At 41.8% G+C, this 18,504-nt stretch overlaps 1 protein-coding gene and 1 long non-coding RNA gene across 6 annotated transcripts in view; one reads left to right on the top strand and one right to left on the bottom strand.

Moving 5' to 3' along the window:
* Positions 1-18,504, bottom strand: part of LOC109521740 (potassium voltage-gated channel subfamily KQT member 5-like) — a 179,978-nt gene that overhangs the window by 129,998 nt on the left and 31,476 nt on the right. The gene's annotated exons all lie outside the window — the stretch shown is intronic.
* Positions 2,056-2,964, top strand: LOC109521742 (uncharacterized). The gene is made up of 2 exons (XR_002169423.1): positions 2,056-2,144; positions 2,886-2,964. It is a non-coding gene; the product is annotated as an uncharacterized LOC109521742 (long non-coding RNA).

The raw sequence follows: 18,504 nt of genomic DNA, 5'->3' as shown, positions 1-18,504 counted from the left end.
GGCCATCGAGGACTACGAAGCGTCCCGTGGGTGTTTTTAGCATGATAACAAGTAAAGCATTCGAGGAAACGTTCGTTTATTTGAATGTCCGTCGAGCCATAAGCAATTTACTCTGAGCAGCTAATCGGATGCTACGGATCTAGCTTCAGTAGCTACACAAATAGACAGTGAGGTCCCTCTTGGCCAATCGGAGGCAAGGATGATGCTCGGTAAGCCAATGGCAGAGCAGCTATGAGTATGTTGAGTACAGAAAACTCGCAGCTGTGACCGAAATAAACATCGTTCACTGTGTAAACCCGTATGGTGGTTGCTGTTGCCTTTTTTTCGAACGAAGCAGTAGAGGTCGCTGTTGGATAAGACTTCGTTGTAGTGAGTGTCTTTGCGAGACTGGAGCAGAGAAAATGATTTCGTATAACGCAACAGGGGGGTTTTCGTCGTATGGGGGGCAGGAGAATGGGAATTGTGTTAATGCATGAAGATTTTTTCACATAAGGGGGTATTTTCGCCCATGTAGGTTTCGTTGTAGAGGAGTTTCACTGTATTCAAGAAGCCAGTGAGCTCCCAACCTCACACTTTGCTTTAAATTCACGTTTTCTGTGCCACTGATCTTTTCAGTTAAAATGTCCACCTATTCCATTATTTACCCATTTCATGTTTACCAAACACAGAAATTTGTGAATGCGGGGGTTCAGTTGTCATGAGTTCAAAAGTTGTGATCGACAGGCAGTCCTGCGCCGAAACATAGTCAGTCGGCGACAGGGTGCGGCCGTCACGAGCTGAAAAATAATCGTTGACGGTGGGGCCGATTGTTGGCAGCCTTGATGGCCAGCATCAATACACCAGCCATTCGGGGAAATTAACATATTTCCCCAAAAAGGCGGTCTGCAATTCCCCGCCAAGGGGAGATCATGCATTTGACCCGTATAAACACACTTTGCGCCAGAATCATGCACAGACCCCCGTGAGTGAATTTCTGCCTTCCACAATGTGAAGTACAATGGGGAGCCGCTTTGATTGGCCCGGAACCAACTACATTTGAGCGCCGAAAGTTTTATCCCAACATGTCCACTTTTTTGTATCCGCTCTGGGCGTCCGGACGAGTTTTATTAATTCATGAAAATGTACGGCTTGAGCTGTTTTTCACGAGTCCAATTAATATATGTTTAATTTGACTGATGTTTTGTGGGACAAATGAGAGCTGGAGTGCCTTTCAAAAGAAAATAATACCGTATTTTCCACACTATAAGGTGCACCTAAAGGCATTCAATTTTTTCAAAAGCCGACAGTGCGCCCTATAATCCGATGCACCTTATTTGTGATGTTACAGTCGCTTTATATTCCCCACTGAGTTGTTTCTCTATTAGTGTTCCTATTCCATCTTGTGGTGATTATTAGCAGGAACCAATTTGTAACCTAAGAGGGTTCTGCCCGACACTAATTGATCGGGCAGAGGTCATCAACACACACTCAAACAGACAGACAACTACTATGTGAGCTCTGTGTCGCCATTATGAAACGAAAACAATACCAAAAGCATATGTAATTACTGGCTAAACGAAGGAAGAAGGACATAAGCAAGGCTTCTAAGGATATTTAGCCACTTGTGGATGTGAGCCCAGGAGGTTTTTGTGCGTTTCTGTTGAATCAACTGTCTTTTATTTATTGTTTTGTAATGCCATTTTTATTTATATGTTTCATGTCCGTGTTTTTGACCAGTTTAATGAAGGTGTGGCTTATATTCCGGAGTGCCTTATAGTGCGGAAAATACGGTAATTATGAGAGGAGAAGTGCACCGTTATCTGCATGTGTAACGTAGAAATTGGCGGGGGAAGAAAAAAGGCAGCGGATTCCAGGAAAAGTGTGTGTGCAGCAGGTGCACTGAGTTACAAACGTGAGTGCCATAGAAAAGTGTTTGCTGCTAAAATGGGATGGAATGAAGCCTCAATTGGACAAGCAAACAATAAGACATCCCTTTAATTCGTCTATGTTTCACCGCTGTGGTTGAAGTCTGTTGGATTCACCTGGCGCTTTAAGAGGGGCGGGGCTGACACTGACGGGTGGACGTACGCGCGACGTTTAAAAAGCAGCATCGCATTATGTTTCATTAGTGAATACACTCGCTTCGTCGTCGGCATGGCCCAATGGTAAGCTACGTGTGCTTTTCTTCACCAGATATGTAAAGTTGTCTTTCAGATCGGTTGCTTTGTTTGTCTGCTTTGCATTGTGTCCGTTGTGCTTTATGTTTGCCGCATCGCTATGCGATCACAATCAGTCACCGTTCGCAATCGGCAATTTAAACAGTGTGGGCTAAAGTGTTGCTAGAACAGTGGTGTCTTTATTTCGATCATTTTGCTTAGATGTCATGTTTGTCCGGCTGCAATTTGATGTTTAAACGAAGTAAATTGCGTTGCAGCTGGGCTTAATCATGCCGGCGCTCCACTTCCGGGTTGGACCATGGGACTTGTAGTTCTTTTGTTCGAGTCGACTTGATATGTTTTCTTTTTAAACTCTAATTTAAACTGTAGTGTTGCTAGAACGGTGGTTTCTTTATTTGGATCATTTTGCATAGTTGTCATGTTTGTCCGGCTTTAAGTAATTTGCGTTGCAGCTGGGCTTAATCATGCCGGCGCTCCACTTCCGGGTTGGACCTCTGGGACTTGTAGTTCTTTTGTTCGAGTCGCCTTGATATGTTTGGTTTCTTACGTTTAAGATAATAATGATGACGATAATAATACATAGTGAGATCATGGTTGATTAAAGTATTTATTAAACATGTTGTTAAAATAAAAGTATTAATTAATGTCAATTATATACATATTTACATCGTGATGCAGAAAGATAAGATACTGTATATTCATTTTTTACTGCATTTATGTGTGCTTTAGGTTATTACCTGCTTCTGATACTACTTCTGTTACATCTACTACTTCTGCTGCAAAGTGCTCCAATAAATGTGTCAAAAAAGTACAGAGAGTGATCCTTCCATGCTGACCGACGATCCCTATTCAGAGGGCCGTGAAAAACGGAATTAACTGAACAAAGTCACTGGACCGAGAGGTGTGTTACGACTACGAATCTGAGCTGAGGATAGTGACGACTGCACGTAAAAGGGTACAGTGTGAAGCGAAGATATGCAAAGTTGACTTGAGTTCCTTAATTGTTCCTTCCGGGGACCGCCCTTGGAGAAGAAAACAATTCTGAGGAAGAAAACTGAAGACTGAAGTGACTTTTTTTTTCTTTGTTAAATGAACATCCTTGTGAGTCTGCTGTTTCATTAATTACATTATTCCACGAAAACATTACAATATTTTTTCAAAGCTGGATTTTCAACAGAAGAAATATTATGTACAACAGTGTCAAGACTTCAAAAGAGAGCGACTATGATGTGTTTTCGTTTTATTTTCCACCAATACAGAGGAGCCATCATTTAAATTAAGGCTGCAACATATTGAAAACAATAATGTCACTGTGAAAACAACACACGTCGTGCTGAATGCAAAAGATGTGCAATTAATTCATATGGAATTGTATACTTTCCCTTTGACCAATCAGATGCAAGCACAATTCGCATCACCATCCCTTTGGAGAGCAGTTTCCACGAAAGAACTTCATTAGATCAGAATACATTCATATTTTTTGAGTATCACTTCTGTATGTCGAGGCTGGGTTAGTGTCTTCTTTTTTTAGAGATGAAAATATGGTCACGCTACGTTTCATTCCAAATGACACAGAGCGGCGCAAATGCCCTCTTCTCTTCTTCGCGACAAGAAATCCGAATTCTGAAATAACGATGATCCCGTCTCAATTTGCTCACAATTTTATTCATTGCGAAATCTCTGCCCGTTTAATTGAACACAAAGCTGACATATGGGCAGGAAGCCATGACTGATTCTGCTGTATGCATGGCAACTGAGACATCAAATGGAAACATTTAATTATTCAGCCTTTCACTATACGTCACAGGCATAAATAGATGAAATAAGACATATTTGCAATTCATAAATAATTATCTGAAAAATTCTGTTAACCTGCACCACTGATGATGTCTCATGGGGATACTATGTTCCACATCACAGTGGTTGGGAATCACTTCAAACGACCACCAACTCAAGGCACTTCACAAGTGACTGCTTACAGTGAGAATGTAATAGCAGGTAGCATTAATTGAATTACAGTAGTGAGGGGCAGAATATGATGTCATTTCATTCATTAATGGCTGATAGATGTTCAGCTGGTCACGATTAGGAGGAGTAAACACCAGCTGATGACTGAGGTAAACGTTGTTCCGCAATGGAAGGTCATAACTCTGTCGGCACGGGATAAAATAGAGACTGCGGCTCAGGACCGGATGCAGCTGATTCATTGAGAGAAACAGGATTCCCTGACCTAAATAGATTAATTAGGAGCATCCTGAAACAAAGGGCTCTGTTCGCGTGCTCAATGCAAGTCTGGAGCAAGGCCCCGGGCAATTCTGCGCAGGGGCAGAACTGTGGCGCTTAGAAAAAAAATTAAAAATTAAAAAGCCACAGCCAACTTGATGCACCGCCAATCGAAGTGGCTAGTTTCATTCCCTTTAAATGCCATGTGGGGAAAGGTGCGCTGATGTTCTTTCACAACGTGGAAGAAGAAACTCGATTGGATGATTTAAAGTTAGCTTGGGAGAACAAAGAAATCTGAAGTGACCACCTTCCACCCCAATTTTTCATCAGTATATGACCCACCTTAGCTCTGGCATGGTCTGTGGGATGATTTCAAAAATATCTAATCAAGATCATGATGATTCAAGTTCAAGTCAACTTTATTGTCAAATGTGCTCTATGTGCAACATACAGCACAGATGAAATTTCTTTCCTCTCAACCACAGGAGAGAGAGGAGCCGCTGCACGTGTCCGCACCGCCATCAAAAGAACAGTTAAAATAAAATGACAAAATAATACAACACAACACATAAGACACAGACAGTCGTGCAATCTTAACCACGTTTCCTACATACACTTTGTTGTTTGAAACAGTCATAGATGAAAGAGGAGCGAATCAAAGGGTTCTTTTCACCAGTGGATTAAATATGTCATGCTGAAAATGTGCACACGTCTGCTACAAGCTAGGTTTGAAAGCAAACAAGAAGCTGTAGCGTCCATTGACGAAAAAAGAGATTGGCTCACATCTCCTTCCCATGTAAACCCACTTCAATTCCAAGCCGCGACTCCCAGTTCCACAAACGCATTTGCGCTCTTCTCATCGTCGGATCCAGAAGCCATCCATCCATCCAGCCGCAGACTGTCCAACAGCACCAACATTTCCGCTGAACAAAGCGGGGCTGAGAAAAATGCTGCCCATTGCATACAGCACGCATAGCTGCGAAAGCTCGGAATCTGTTCGCCTGTGCCTAATTCACCAAATTTGTGTGACACTAGCAAAACTGAGACGCGGTCCCAGTGAGCGTGACGGTAAGTCTAATGTCAGTCAACAAATCGTCTGCTGCGCCAGGCACACGTCAAAGTAAACGCTCTGTGGACGGCGGAACAGCCTGCATGGTGCAGAGAGCTGAACCAAATTACTAGACAAGCGCACTGAGGCTTGCATCAACGAAAATCAGGAAACACCTGTTTTTACGCTCGAGCGAAGCTGCACTATCTACGAATACAGAGCAAAGTGTCGTTCCCATCACATGCAGATCTTTTCTCATATCTGGAAGAATTTGTGTGATCTCATGTGCGATTGAACTGCGTAATGAGGAAACATATTTGCCGGGGCTTCGCTAGATGAGTCCAACAGGTTGTCTGACAAGCAAATGAAGCAAGAACTCTTTAAGCGTGGAGCAGAAGCAGATGGGTGGTGGGAAATCTGCTTCATATGCATTCATGTTTATCCAGGTGCTAAGAGAGCAACAGAGCAGCCTTTTATCATTTTTTTTTTCCTGCCTGGGTGCTCAATGCATGCAAAGTCACTGCAGTCTGATCAAAAAGTCATTATATAGTCCTATTCATGAGTAGGAAGACAAGCCACAGCTGAGGCTGTCAGGCTCAGGCAAAGATTAATTGTGTTTGAGGAGGACTGGTTTTCTCTTTACACGTTTGTGGTCATGAAAGATGAAACTAAGAAAAATTGAGTCAGTGGAGTCAAGAAGATTCTAAAGACAAAATCCGCAATAATGGCAATCATCATAATTTACTCAGCTCCAAGCTTTTATTAATAACTATAACTGCAATTCTTATAAGAGGTCTAAAGATAAATGATGAAATAAGCTGGAGCAATGGAGCATTATTTACAATTACTTAATTCCGAGAATGTATTCATTTAAATGGTCTAAATATGAAAGGAACCTCGGTTACAGTACCTTGTGTGCAATGAGTAAAACAGAGCCAAGAGTGCCAGAACAATATTGTTACAATGTAAAAAAAAATTGGGAGAAACAGTGATTCCCTAAAAGGTAATGTTTAGAATAGATAGATATTTTTCTGTAACTAACAAAAAGGTATTTGGTTTTCCAGTTCGTTGCAAAATGTCAAGAGTCATAATTCTGCTTCATCATTTTCACAACCTATGCCTCACCAAAATATAAATCAGACAAAATATCTATCATCCATCCATTTTCTGTTCCTTTTATCCTCACAAGGGACGCGGGGCGTGCTGGAGCCTATCCCAGCTGTCTTCGGGCAGTAGGCGGGGGACAACCTGAACCGGTTGGCAGCCAATCACAGGGCACACAGACAAAGAAAACATTTGCGCACACATAGTGACAATTTAGAGTGTTCAAACAACCTGCCATGCATGGTTTTTGGAATGTGGGAGGAAACAAGAGTACCCGGGGAAACCCACACAGACACGTGGAGAACATGCAAACTCCACACAGGAAGGCTGGAGCCGGAATCGAACCCTGCACCTTTGCACTGTGAGGTCAACGCGCTAACCACTGGACCATCAGGCCGCCCTCAGAGAAAATATTTTTTCTCAAATCCTGGCCAGCCACGTGTGGAATCGAGTTCTGCTGCAGCAGGAACATGGCTCAAACATTGCCACCCACGTAAGTGATTGGGATTGCAACTGGAAGCTGATTGATTCAATAAAATGTCACAAGCACTAAAATTCTACACAGAAACAGACTGACCCTTGAGGATTTTTTTTTCTGGATGCAGTGTTCAAATATCTGACATTACTTTTCCTTCTGGCTTTTTGCAAAACACGCAAGCTTGATGTATTCTTCCATCAACATAACTTTTTTATCACCTTCATCTATGATATGTGATCAGGCTGCTGTACCTCAAAACGAATCTTTTTTCTCACTGCAGTCAAGCTTGCTAGCCTATTAAAAGCCCAAGTGGGTAATATGAGCCATGTGGCGCTGTCATTTCAGTCTCTGTTATTTCAACTAGCAGCTGTTGAGTGTTCCTTCTCGGCTTGAGTTTTCAAATCCCTTCCTCCCTCACCTGACACACAGCCTTACATGCTCTCAGGTCAGGTTTATTTTGTCACGACTTGCAAATAAATGTACTGTGTAGCATGGGAAGAGCCCATCGAAGTGATTTCCATTGCTCGCAAACCTGCTTCAACCCTGTTGAGTCACTGGGAATCACGGATCAAACGAAATCAAACGTATTTGGGGAGGTGGTGGTGGGGGCGGGGGGGAATAATATAACCTTCATCATAAAACACTTTGCTCAGTGGTATTAAGTCAACCACGCTTCAAAATGGAGTAGGAAAAAATGACCCATGTTGCAACATTCATTTTTTATGTTTATGCTCATTTATCATCATTATCACTGATGGTACAGCATTGGTAAAGCAACAACGGATATCGATATGTCTGAAATTCAAGTTCATGTGCAGTCTGATCACTTGGTGCTGAGTTTCACTTTTGAAAATGTCACTGTCAATGTCAGGTACTGTTTTTCAGACCTCGGCCTTCAGTGGGGATTTAAGTGACCTAATCCACCTTTTAATACCACAACTATTATGTCGCTATTTTACAAAATTATCTAAAAAAAGCACAATATAACCATGCATAGAGAGAGAGAGAGAGAGAGGGGGGGAGACAGAGACAGAGAGAGATAGAGAGAGATTTTTCTTGTTTGGGATGAATGCTACTATTGCTAAATCAAGAAACGTGAATCCTCTATTTTCCTCCAACCCTCTCCTATACAGTGAAACTCCTCTACGACAAAATCATGTTTGCAGCAAGAAATTTTTCTCAACAGGGGGTTTTTCACTGTAGCAAATTTGATCTCAGATGCAAGCACACACGCACACACACACACACACACACACACACACGCACTTACGCACGCACACACGCACACACACACACACACACACACACGCACACACAAACGTATGTGTACACGCACACACACAAACGTATGTGTACTCTATTTTTATTCCAATAGTGCATAAGTATGAGCACACACTTATTTGACGCTTCATATTGTCAGTGTAGAAAGAAAAAAAGGGAAAGAAATTGAGAAATTTACGATCAGCATTCACTTTTGTCACGTTTGCGTGGTGGTGGTGGACCCCAAAAAGCGGGCAGGAGGGAGGAGCAGGGTGAACTTGACGAATTGTATTTAATAAAACAGAGTAAACTAAATCCGAAACAAAGTCCTAACAACAAAACAAATCCAAAGTATCAAACAAAACAATAACTGAAGCTCAAAAAACTACAACAGAAACATGACCGGAACAAACATGACAGTAGCAAACTCACAGCAACAAACAAACATGACAGTAATCAACAGCAACAATGACCCGACAATAAGTGCTCGGACTGGGAGTCCTTTCAAAGCACTAATTACACAACGACCAACAGGTGTGCAGCTGCATGAGAGCCCTACAGTGGCACCTGTTGGTCCCAAACCGAATCATGACAACTTTCACTTACATCAATTTTTTTGGATAACGTCTTTTATTTTGATCACTTTTACCCTCTCTTCCAGCATCAGAGCTCTTCTTGTCTTAGCTACTTGTCACCCAAAGGTTAAAGCATTCGAGGAAACGTTCGTTTATTTGAATGTCCGTTGAGCCATAAGCAATTTACTCTGAGCAGCTAATCGGATGCTCCGGATCTTGCTTCAGTATCTACACACATAGACAGTGAGGTCCCTCTTGGCCAATCGGAGGCCAGGATGATGCTCGGTAAGCCAATGGCAGAGCAGCTATGAGTATGTTGAGTCCAGGAAACTCGCAGCTGTGACCGAAATAAACATCGTTCACTATGTAAACCAGTGTGGTGGTTGCTGTTGCCTTTTTTCGAACGAAGCAGTAGAGGTCGCTGTTGGTTAAGACTTCGTTGTAGTGAATGTCTTCGCGAGGCTGGAGCAGAGAAAATGATTTCGTATAACGCAACAGGGGGGTTTTCGTCATATGGGGGGCAGGAGAATGGGAATTGTGTTCATGCATGAAGATTTTTTCACATAAGAGGGTGTTTTTGCCCATGTAGGTTTCGTTCTAGAAGAGTTTCACTGTACAATATCAATTGGATCAGTTCACAATTTCGATTTGTAGAACGTAATCTGTAGAGCTCATCCATCCATTCTCTTTGCTCGCCAGAGCTCCTTAACTAACCGTAGTGTTAAAGCTGGCGAGTTATCACCTTCATACTGTGCATGCTTCTCTTGAAGTGCCAAATAAATCCATTTGCAGGTTGAAAATAAGACAGGCAGCAATGGTTGGCAAACCTTTTTTTCTCAAAAAAATCCACCCTGAAAATGAACTTTTAATGTACAACATTCACCCTCCTGTGGCACCCATTGTGCAAATGAAGACTACTTATTTCTGATCAACCTACCAGAGTACGGAAAAATGCCAGAGTCACTGTAGGCCCTTGTGTGTAGTTTGGCGAATCTGAAGTCTGTCTAGTCGGCTAAAATTGCTGCCCGTGCAACCTGAGTCCAGATAAGCAGTAGAAAATGGATGGATGGATGGTACACATAGGTGATGAAATGTGATTGGACAAAAATAAAATCTAACAAACACACTACAATAAGATGGGCGACCAAGACACACTTGTGTACAAGTTGTAAATGTAGGTCAGCATTTCTGATCAAGTTTCGGCCAGCAGAGAAGGCCTTGCGGGCCCTGACTGTACACCACTGCCTGGTCTACTGTGCAGCTAAATCACCAATTAAAATATGCCGTATTGCATGAAAACAATAGGCCGCTCCATTACTCACTACACTGCGAAGAGCTATTAGATCATGGTTGCAATGTTTTAGAGCAAATGCTTGAAAATTAAGATTAAGAAAGTCAATTTAGTATAGAAAGCTGATTTCGATGTAAAATATAAAGTGGTTAGCGCGTCGACTTCACAATGCAGAGGTTGTGGGTTCGATCCCAGCTCTGGCTTTCCTGTGTGGAGTTTCCATGTGCTCCCCATGCCTGCAGGGGTTTTCTCCCGGAACTCTGGTTTCCGCCCACATTCCAACACCAAGCGTGGCAGATGGAACACTCTAAATTGTCCCTAGGTGTGAGTGTGAGTGCGGATGGTTGTTCATCAATGTGTGCCCTGTGATTGGCTGGCAACCGTTTCAGGGTTTACCCCGCCAACTGCCCGAAGAGTGCTGGGATAGGCTCCAGCACGCTCCGCGACCCTTGTGAGGATAAAGCGAGTCAGAAAATGGATGGATGGATATAAAGTGAAAGCAATGACGACATCATGAGCTTTGTGGAAACATCATGGCTCTCTGTTTACACTCAAGTGGAAGTGTGCTCATATATATATATATATATATATATATATATATATATGCTGTATATATCACATCTAACATGCAAGAATGAGAAAATGTGGATTTTATTTCTTTTTAAAATGTATCGAATGACTCGTTCACATTCCTGCTTCCACACATCTTTCATGGCAGCGACTGCCCAGATTCTTCAAAAAATCAGCACATATGCATTCATTTTAGCCACTGATGGGATCATATCGTATTGGTCTTGCCTCTTGCATGGGAAGACAGAACAAATCAAGCTGACTTAACATTCATCAATTCAACACAGTGGCCATCCTGCTACTTTGAAAAGAAGCACATGGAGCACTTTCTTGCACTGAAAAAAAAAACAGTACAAGAATGAAGATTCATTATTGAGAAGTATGGACTCTATTTTCATTTCATGATAGACGTAAATCTAGCAGACTAGCTGTTTACGTTTCTCACCCTGCCATGCAAAGAGAGTTGGCTGTGAGCGTGTAGTTCTCCTTTCTGTTGGTGATGACCCAAGCAGGGCTCCCAATTTTCTCTCTTGTGTAAACACTACATTTCTCCACTTAATAAAAATGAACATAGGCCCACTTTGCAACATCTTCCTTCCACTCTGTAATCCCATAAGGATTGGAAAATTGCTTTCCATAGATTTTTGAAGTCAATCCTTTACAGTTAGTCGGCTTGTGAACATATTAGCATACCTCGCCGTTCTTCATGCGCCGACAATGCACGTGTAACCTGATTACATCATCTTTGTTTACAAACTGAAAATGGGTCTATTCCTACTAATAACTGGTCCATGATGTATCCTGCCACTCACCCAAATTCGGCCAGGATAGACTCCAGCGCAGCTGTGACCCTCAACAGGACAAGCAATGATGCTTGATGGATGGGTGGTCATTTGAAATGTCACCATGTGACATTTTGATTGCAGTCAAATATCAAGTAATAAAAACTACTGAACTGAACTGAGTAAAAATCAAAAATCGTTAGGCGAAAAATGCTTTGTGTAGAAGTCTGACCTTTCTAATTGTAGGTGTAAATCAATACTATTACTACTACTACTACTACTACTACTACTGCATCTCACGACAATAATAATAATAATAACAATTATTATAATGTTGAGCAATTTATTTGGGGACGGTTGTTTTTGTCTTTGTTGTAAAACAGAAGTTAAGGGTGGCTGTGCTGTTAGTGATGTTTTCAGTCGTTTGCCATTCCGGTTCTGAGAGGCCGCTCTTTGAAATCAATGACATTAGCAGGCTCTTGATTGGGAGCCAATTTGTTGTCTTTTTCAATTTTTTTTTCTGTTAAAGGCAGTGGTGTAACAAAGTAACGATGCGTTTTTAAGCTTACTTCAGTCGAGATTTGGGGTATCTACGTATATACATTAATGGGGTCGTAATTTTTCAGCCTACTTTGTACTTCTACTCCTTATATTTTTATGCAAAAAGCTGCACAGTACTTTTAACTTCTTACAGACACACACAAAAAAAAAAGCCTTGCAACTACTTTGTATTGGATTGTGTTCATTCCAGTTTATCATTGTTCAAATCACCAATCCACAGAAATCGGGCTCGGATTGATTGTTTTTGATTGCGGTTGGACGGCAATTATAAACATATAACATTTCGACACTATTGGATTGTACGCCATGCAATGTCCATCTCCCATACGAGTACTGGCAAAAAGGCGGTTCGTAGCCAATGAGCCAAACATGGCACATCCCGGGTTGTACTTGGAGGAGTTATTCTAAAGCAACTCATTTCGTATGCACTGCAAACTTTATGAACCGGCTAATGGCTTTCAAAAACTCATCTTTGAACTTGAAAAGGCATATTGTGGTAAGGTGAAAGTTTATTGTCAAGGGGCGTCAAGGGTGTGGGAGTGAATTAGACTTCAGATAAATGTGATCATGTGAGTTTGATTTATTGCTATATGTAATGCCAAGTAATAGCTAGCTAGTACTAGCCCTAGCTAAAAGTACACATACTGTTTGCTATATCTGGGTACTTAGCAATACATGCCATGGTTTGCTGGCAAGCAAGAGACTGTGATTCAATATTGCAAGTTTTTGAGCTTTGTGTGATATTTGAAATTTGACTTTGGCCAAATTTGAATTTATAGACATCTGTTCTTGTTATTTTAAGTTATATTATTGATCTGTGCAATATTTGTAAGTAACATTCATCATTTTTGGCCAGTTTTGTCATTGTCACAGGCATGGAGGTGGAGGACCCCAAAAAGCAGGCAGGAGGCAGGAGCAGGGTGAATTTGTCAAACCATATTAAGAAAACACTGAGAAAACCAAATCCAGAACAAACAAAGTCCTGAAAACAACAAGAATCCAAAGTAACAAACAAAAACCCATGGCAGACACAAAAAAACAAGGCGAAAGCAATACAAACAAAAATCCATGGCAGGAAGGCACAAAAACTAACCAACAGAAGACGTGACAGCAACTGAAACAATCACCCGACACTGACTGGTCGGGCCGGGACTCCTTTTAACAGAAAACCTACGAATGACATGATGACCAACAGGTGCGCCGCTGTAGGAGGAGCCCTATAGAGCCACCTGTTGGTCCCAAACAGGTCAACCGTGACAGTCATCTACACATGTGCCCCTCAAACAACCCAAATTGGGATGCACACTATCCATCCATACATCCATTTTCGACCGCTTATCCGGGTTCGGGTCGCGGGGGCATCAGCTTTAGCAGGGAAGCCCAGACTTCCCTCTCCCCAGCCACTTCTTCTAGCTCTTCCCGGGGGATCCCGAGACGTTCCCAGGCCAGCTGGGTGACATAGTCTCTCCAGCGTGTCCTGGGTCGTCCCAGGGAGGCGTTCAGAAGGCATCCTAATCAGATGCCCAAGCCACCTCATCTGGCTCCTCTTGACGTGGAGGAGAAACGGCTCGACTCTGAGCCTTCCCGGATGACCGAGCTTCTCACCTTATCTCTAGGGGAGAGCCCGGACACGCTGTGGAGAAAACTCATTTTGGCCACTTGTATCTGTGATGGAAAGTGGATGATGAAGGCAGATGCACACTAACCTAACAATAAAGGTTAGTCATTACACGGCATTGAAGTTGGACTTATTGCACCATTGTAATACTTCAGGCAACTATCGGTAGTCATCATATCTTCTGCTCCACGTACCACACGGTAATGCGCAGTAGTACATATTGCATATTAATATATTTGCCCTGTAGGCCGACTAAATGTGATAACATTGAATGAGCATGCATCTGAAGCCGGTAGACTTCATTGCAACGGTCTAACATAGTATTAGAATCATTATGGCCTTTATAAAAATGTTTTGCACCTGTGGTGCGGCCCAAGACTTTGTCCTTACAGTCAAGTCAAAAATCTTGGTGTGGGATGGATTTATCTGGTTAATTATTATTTCGCAAGATTTAGCAGAAAACTGTCAAGACTATCAGGGCATGTACAACATATTATGAAGAAAATGTTTGACTTGACTTCTGCTTCACGGTATTTTTTTCCTTGCATTACTTTTACATTTATACTTTTTAAGTAGTTTTGAAACCATTTTTGTTATACTTGAGTAAAAAGCTGGAGTTGATACTTCATCTACTACATCTACTAAAGTCTTTTTAAATCCCCATACCTATACTTGAGGAATGAATGTGAATACTTTTGACACTTCTAGTTATAACCACATCCATCCATAAATGCATCAATTTTCTGCTCCGCTTATCCTCACAAGGGTCGCGGGGCATGCTGAAGCTTATCCAGGTGCCTTTGGGAAGTAGGTGGTGGTCACTCCAAACTGGTTGCCAGCCAATCGTAGAGCACACATAGACGAACAACCATCCGCACTCACAATCACACCGAGTAACAATTTAGAGTGTTCCATTAAACTGCCCTGCATGTTTCTGGAATGTGGGAGGAAAGCGAAGTACCTGGAGAAAACCCATGTAGGTATGGGGAGAACGTGCAAACTCCACACAGGACGGTCGGCGCCGGAATCGAACCCTGCATCTCTGCACTGTGATGCGCTAACCAGTCAATCACCGGGCCGCCCATTTTAGCCACATGCAATTGCTAAAGACGTGATTCACCACTAATGTATCCATTAGCTGCATCGTCGCATCTTGTCCTTCACGGCTATTTGAATCCATTCTCATGCCACATTGCTAACAAATTGCGACAAAAAGCTGGCAACACACTCAAAGTAAAATAGTCTTGATAAAAGTGGAGACATTCCAAAAAAAAACTTTGTCAGCATTGTGGACAATCTATTCTTCCTTCCATCTCATGACCCCCATCTCTTTGGTAATGCTCTAGTTGGATGACAGGGGACTTTGCCTGCGGTGACCTCCAGAGCTAACCTTCCACTAATATGTTCTGACAAGTCAGCTATTCAAAGTGCTAACAAAGTGGAACAATGGTTAAAGACATTCATATCTCAGCATTTCAACATGAGCACTCGAGTTCTCTCGGCGATATTCCAGTACATATTATCCAGTTACCTCCAGGATTTAACCAAGCAAACCAGTAAGAGCCTTGCGTAAGATAATTACGGCAACAATTAAAAAGTGTCAGATGAATTCAGACCTTTGAACCACAACAAAGCTGTGAGTAGCTTCTCATTTATAAAACATCTATGTGTGGGGATTTTGCCACGGGGTTGTAGAAAAGAAATCTTCAAAGGTCATAACAGCATATCTCAAGAGATATCCGCTCAGTGAGCCTTGTAAGAATTAACTCTCCAAGTATGTTTTGCTATTTGTGTGATGAAAATAATCCAAAACAAAGAGGAAATTGTCACAGAAGCTTTACAGCAGCCCAGTGCAAGTCTAGTTCAAGGTGCTGTCTTAACTGTGTACTTGGGTGGGGTTTTCTTCCATTTGGCATTTCTGTTGAGGGGTGCAGTTAGAAATGGCCGTTTGCGCCGTTGTGGGATGATGTAATGTCAGCCGCTGCGAAGTGGGCACTTGGGTTTCCAAACTTTCAACCTTCTTCCTTCCTCCACCCATCGTGCATCCTTGTGTGACAACCCCCTCCCACACACACACTCGTGCCACAGTTAGGGGGCGGGGGGGGGTGCTTTTTCGAAATGTATTGAATGATAATAATAATCATGCATTCAATGAATTGATTTCCACAATCATCCAGAGGATTGATGCACGCTGATGTCATATTTATGAATGACATCCACCACACATACCAGCGGACCTTAGAATCGGACTGCCTGTGCCTGGATCAGATCCACTGTTATCTCGAGGACAAATGTGTTTGAAGCATTATTGTCATCAGGTTTATATATTAGTCATTGCAGAGCCAAGGAGGAAACCCTTCCACTGCTGTTTGCTTGTTTGAACACCTTGTTTTTATTTCACACCTTGCTGGACAAAATGACTTCATAGGATGCATTTTTGTGTCATTCACCTGACAACCATTGCAAATGGAAGAAACCAGATAATGTTGGTTGTGATCCAAGACGTTTTCTCTTTTCCCTGTTGTCAAACCTGCGGTGTGACTGAGACATACAGTAGATATTGGCCGTACATAATAAGAACAATGACCTGCCCCTTCTCCCCCCACACAAGGCATATAAGCACAGTTCTTTGAGTTTCATCGCAAAATAGCTGAAAGATGAATGAAAATCACTGTCCTGTTGGAAGTGAATTGCACCAAGCCTACTTGTCCACAGATCATATTTCACCTAGACATATTTGAACGAATGGCTTCAAATCTATGCTCTCGGAAAGATAAAATAGTAGTAAAGGCATTTCTTCTGTATTATGTACAACACATGAAGCCAATTACAAAAACGATGCATACGCATTTGTCTTCGATATAATATGGCTGATGGATTATTTGATAGATCATGGCCTGGTTTTCCATTTCACGTTTTTAATCTGAGCCTAAAATTTAAATATGAATAATCGGGCATTTATTTTGTGTCTGAAATAATTAGTCACTATTGACCGTATTTTCCGCACAATAAGGCGCTTCGTAGTATATGGTACACCTCCAATGAATGAATCCTGTTAACCAACGACAATTTTTGTAGATTTTTGCGTGTTGTCATCTTTAAATCAAAGGCAAAGCATAAATATTGTGTGATATGAAATATTTCAATTCATGTTTATATGTATATATATGTTTTGGTCATAGCACAGTACCGCTTTTATTGTATATAGAGGGCAAAATATTGGAAGAAAAAATAAGAACTATATGTGTATGTATAGCGCTGATGCCACTGAACATTTTGAGTGGTTGAAAGTAAAAAAGTATTCAGGAATAACTTAGGGGAATACTTTTACAATTTTTGTAAAATTTGTATGTTGCGTTATTTAAAATTATTTACATCGACTGCAGCACAAGGGTAATTAATATTTGCAACATGTTAACAAAAGGAAACAGGCATAGGTCCCATTTTCATTTTGCGCATTCTCACTAAATCAGATCCCAAGATAGCGCCCAAGTAGGCAGCCTTCTGCAAGTGCTCTTCAAGAGCCTTGCTTTTTTGTTCTTTTTTGTTGTTTTTGTCTTTTGTTTTGTCACATTTTGTTTGTTGTTTCATCGTGTGGACCTGATATGGACTGTTTTCAGCGTTTTTTGGCCACGACATTCGTGAAAGGAGAAGTATCTGTGCTTGGTGGTTGCGCCACAGATTTTGATCGGGAGGAATGTCAGCGCCATTGACTGTCGGTGCTGGACAGACCTGGGGCGCTTGTGTTTTTTGCGCCTGTAATGGGCAGCATTTTTCACAACCCCGTTTTGTTCAGTGGAGATGTCGGCGCTGTTGGACAGTCGGCGTTGGTGCGGCTGGATGGATGGCTTGAAGTTGAGGATGAGGAGAGAGGAGCGTTGGCGCAGAGCGGTGATGCGCATTTGGAACCGAGAGTCACCGCTTGGAATTGAAATGGATTTCCATGGGACAGGAGAAGTGAACCAATCTCTTTTTTCGTCAATGGATGCTACAGCTTGTTGACTTTGAAACTTAGCTTGTAGCCAACGTGTGCACATTTTGAGCATGACGTCTCTGATCCACTGGTGAAAGGACACTTTGATTCTCTCCTCTTTCATCTCAAACTGCTTCAAACAACAAAGCGTGTCCCGGAAAAGTGGTTAGGACTGCACGACTGTCCGTGTTTTATGTTATGTGTTGTGTTTATTATTTTACTTTATGTTAACTGTTTTGTTAAGCGCTTTGTTACAGCTGCCGCTGTTGTGAAAGCACTATATAAATCAGCATGTATTGTATTGTATTGTATAAATTCGTTTTGGATAGAAATCCCATTTCTGGAAAAAAAAGATTCAAAAATTCAATTTTGACCTGATGTGAAACGGATGTTTCAGTGAAGGTGAAAATTGAAATATAGTCTGATCTTCTATTGCAGTAGTGCCTCACCAGTCACGAACCTCACCGCACAACACAGTAGGTATAACATCGCTCTTGCGTTCGAGTGAATACCACTCTAAAGGCTTCATTCAATGTGTGTGGATGTGATTTGAAAATCCACTAGAAAAATAAAAAATCATGAACAGTAAACTAAAATTTGAATTTTTAATTTTTTGGGAGCGGAAAAGACTCTGAAGAAAAGGTGCATCATTGTTTAAGCCACTGGGGAAAAGGCGCGGCTTACAGTCAGATTTTACATTGTATACAGTATATGGGTTGCCACAAAATAAAGCTGCAGTACACAGTATTCACCGTCACCAATTACATGACAACGATATCATAAAAAGATGCAATGTAAAACTCTGGAAATACCACTACGCCAAGGGTTTTCATTAAAATACATCGACCCCCCCCCGCCCCCCCCA

This window comes from Hippocampus comes, unplaced genomic scaffold, assembly GCF_001891065.2.
Source record: "Hippocampus comes isolate QL1 unplaced genomic scaffold, H_comes_QL1_v1.1 scaffold158, whole genome shotgun sequence".
Lineage (NCBI taxonomy): Eukaryota > Metazoa > Chordata > Actinopteri > Syngnathiformes > Syngnathidae > Hippocampus > Hippocampus comes.
The sequence above is the reverse complement of the archived record's forward strand: the minus strand, read 5'-3'. Positions and strand labels throughout refer to the sequence as shown.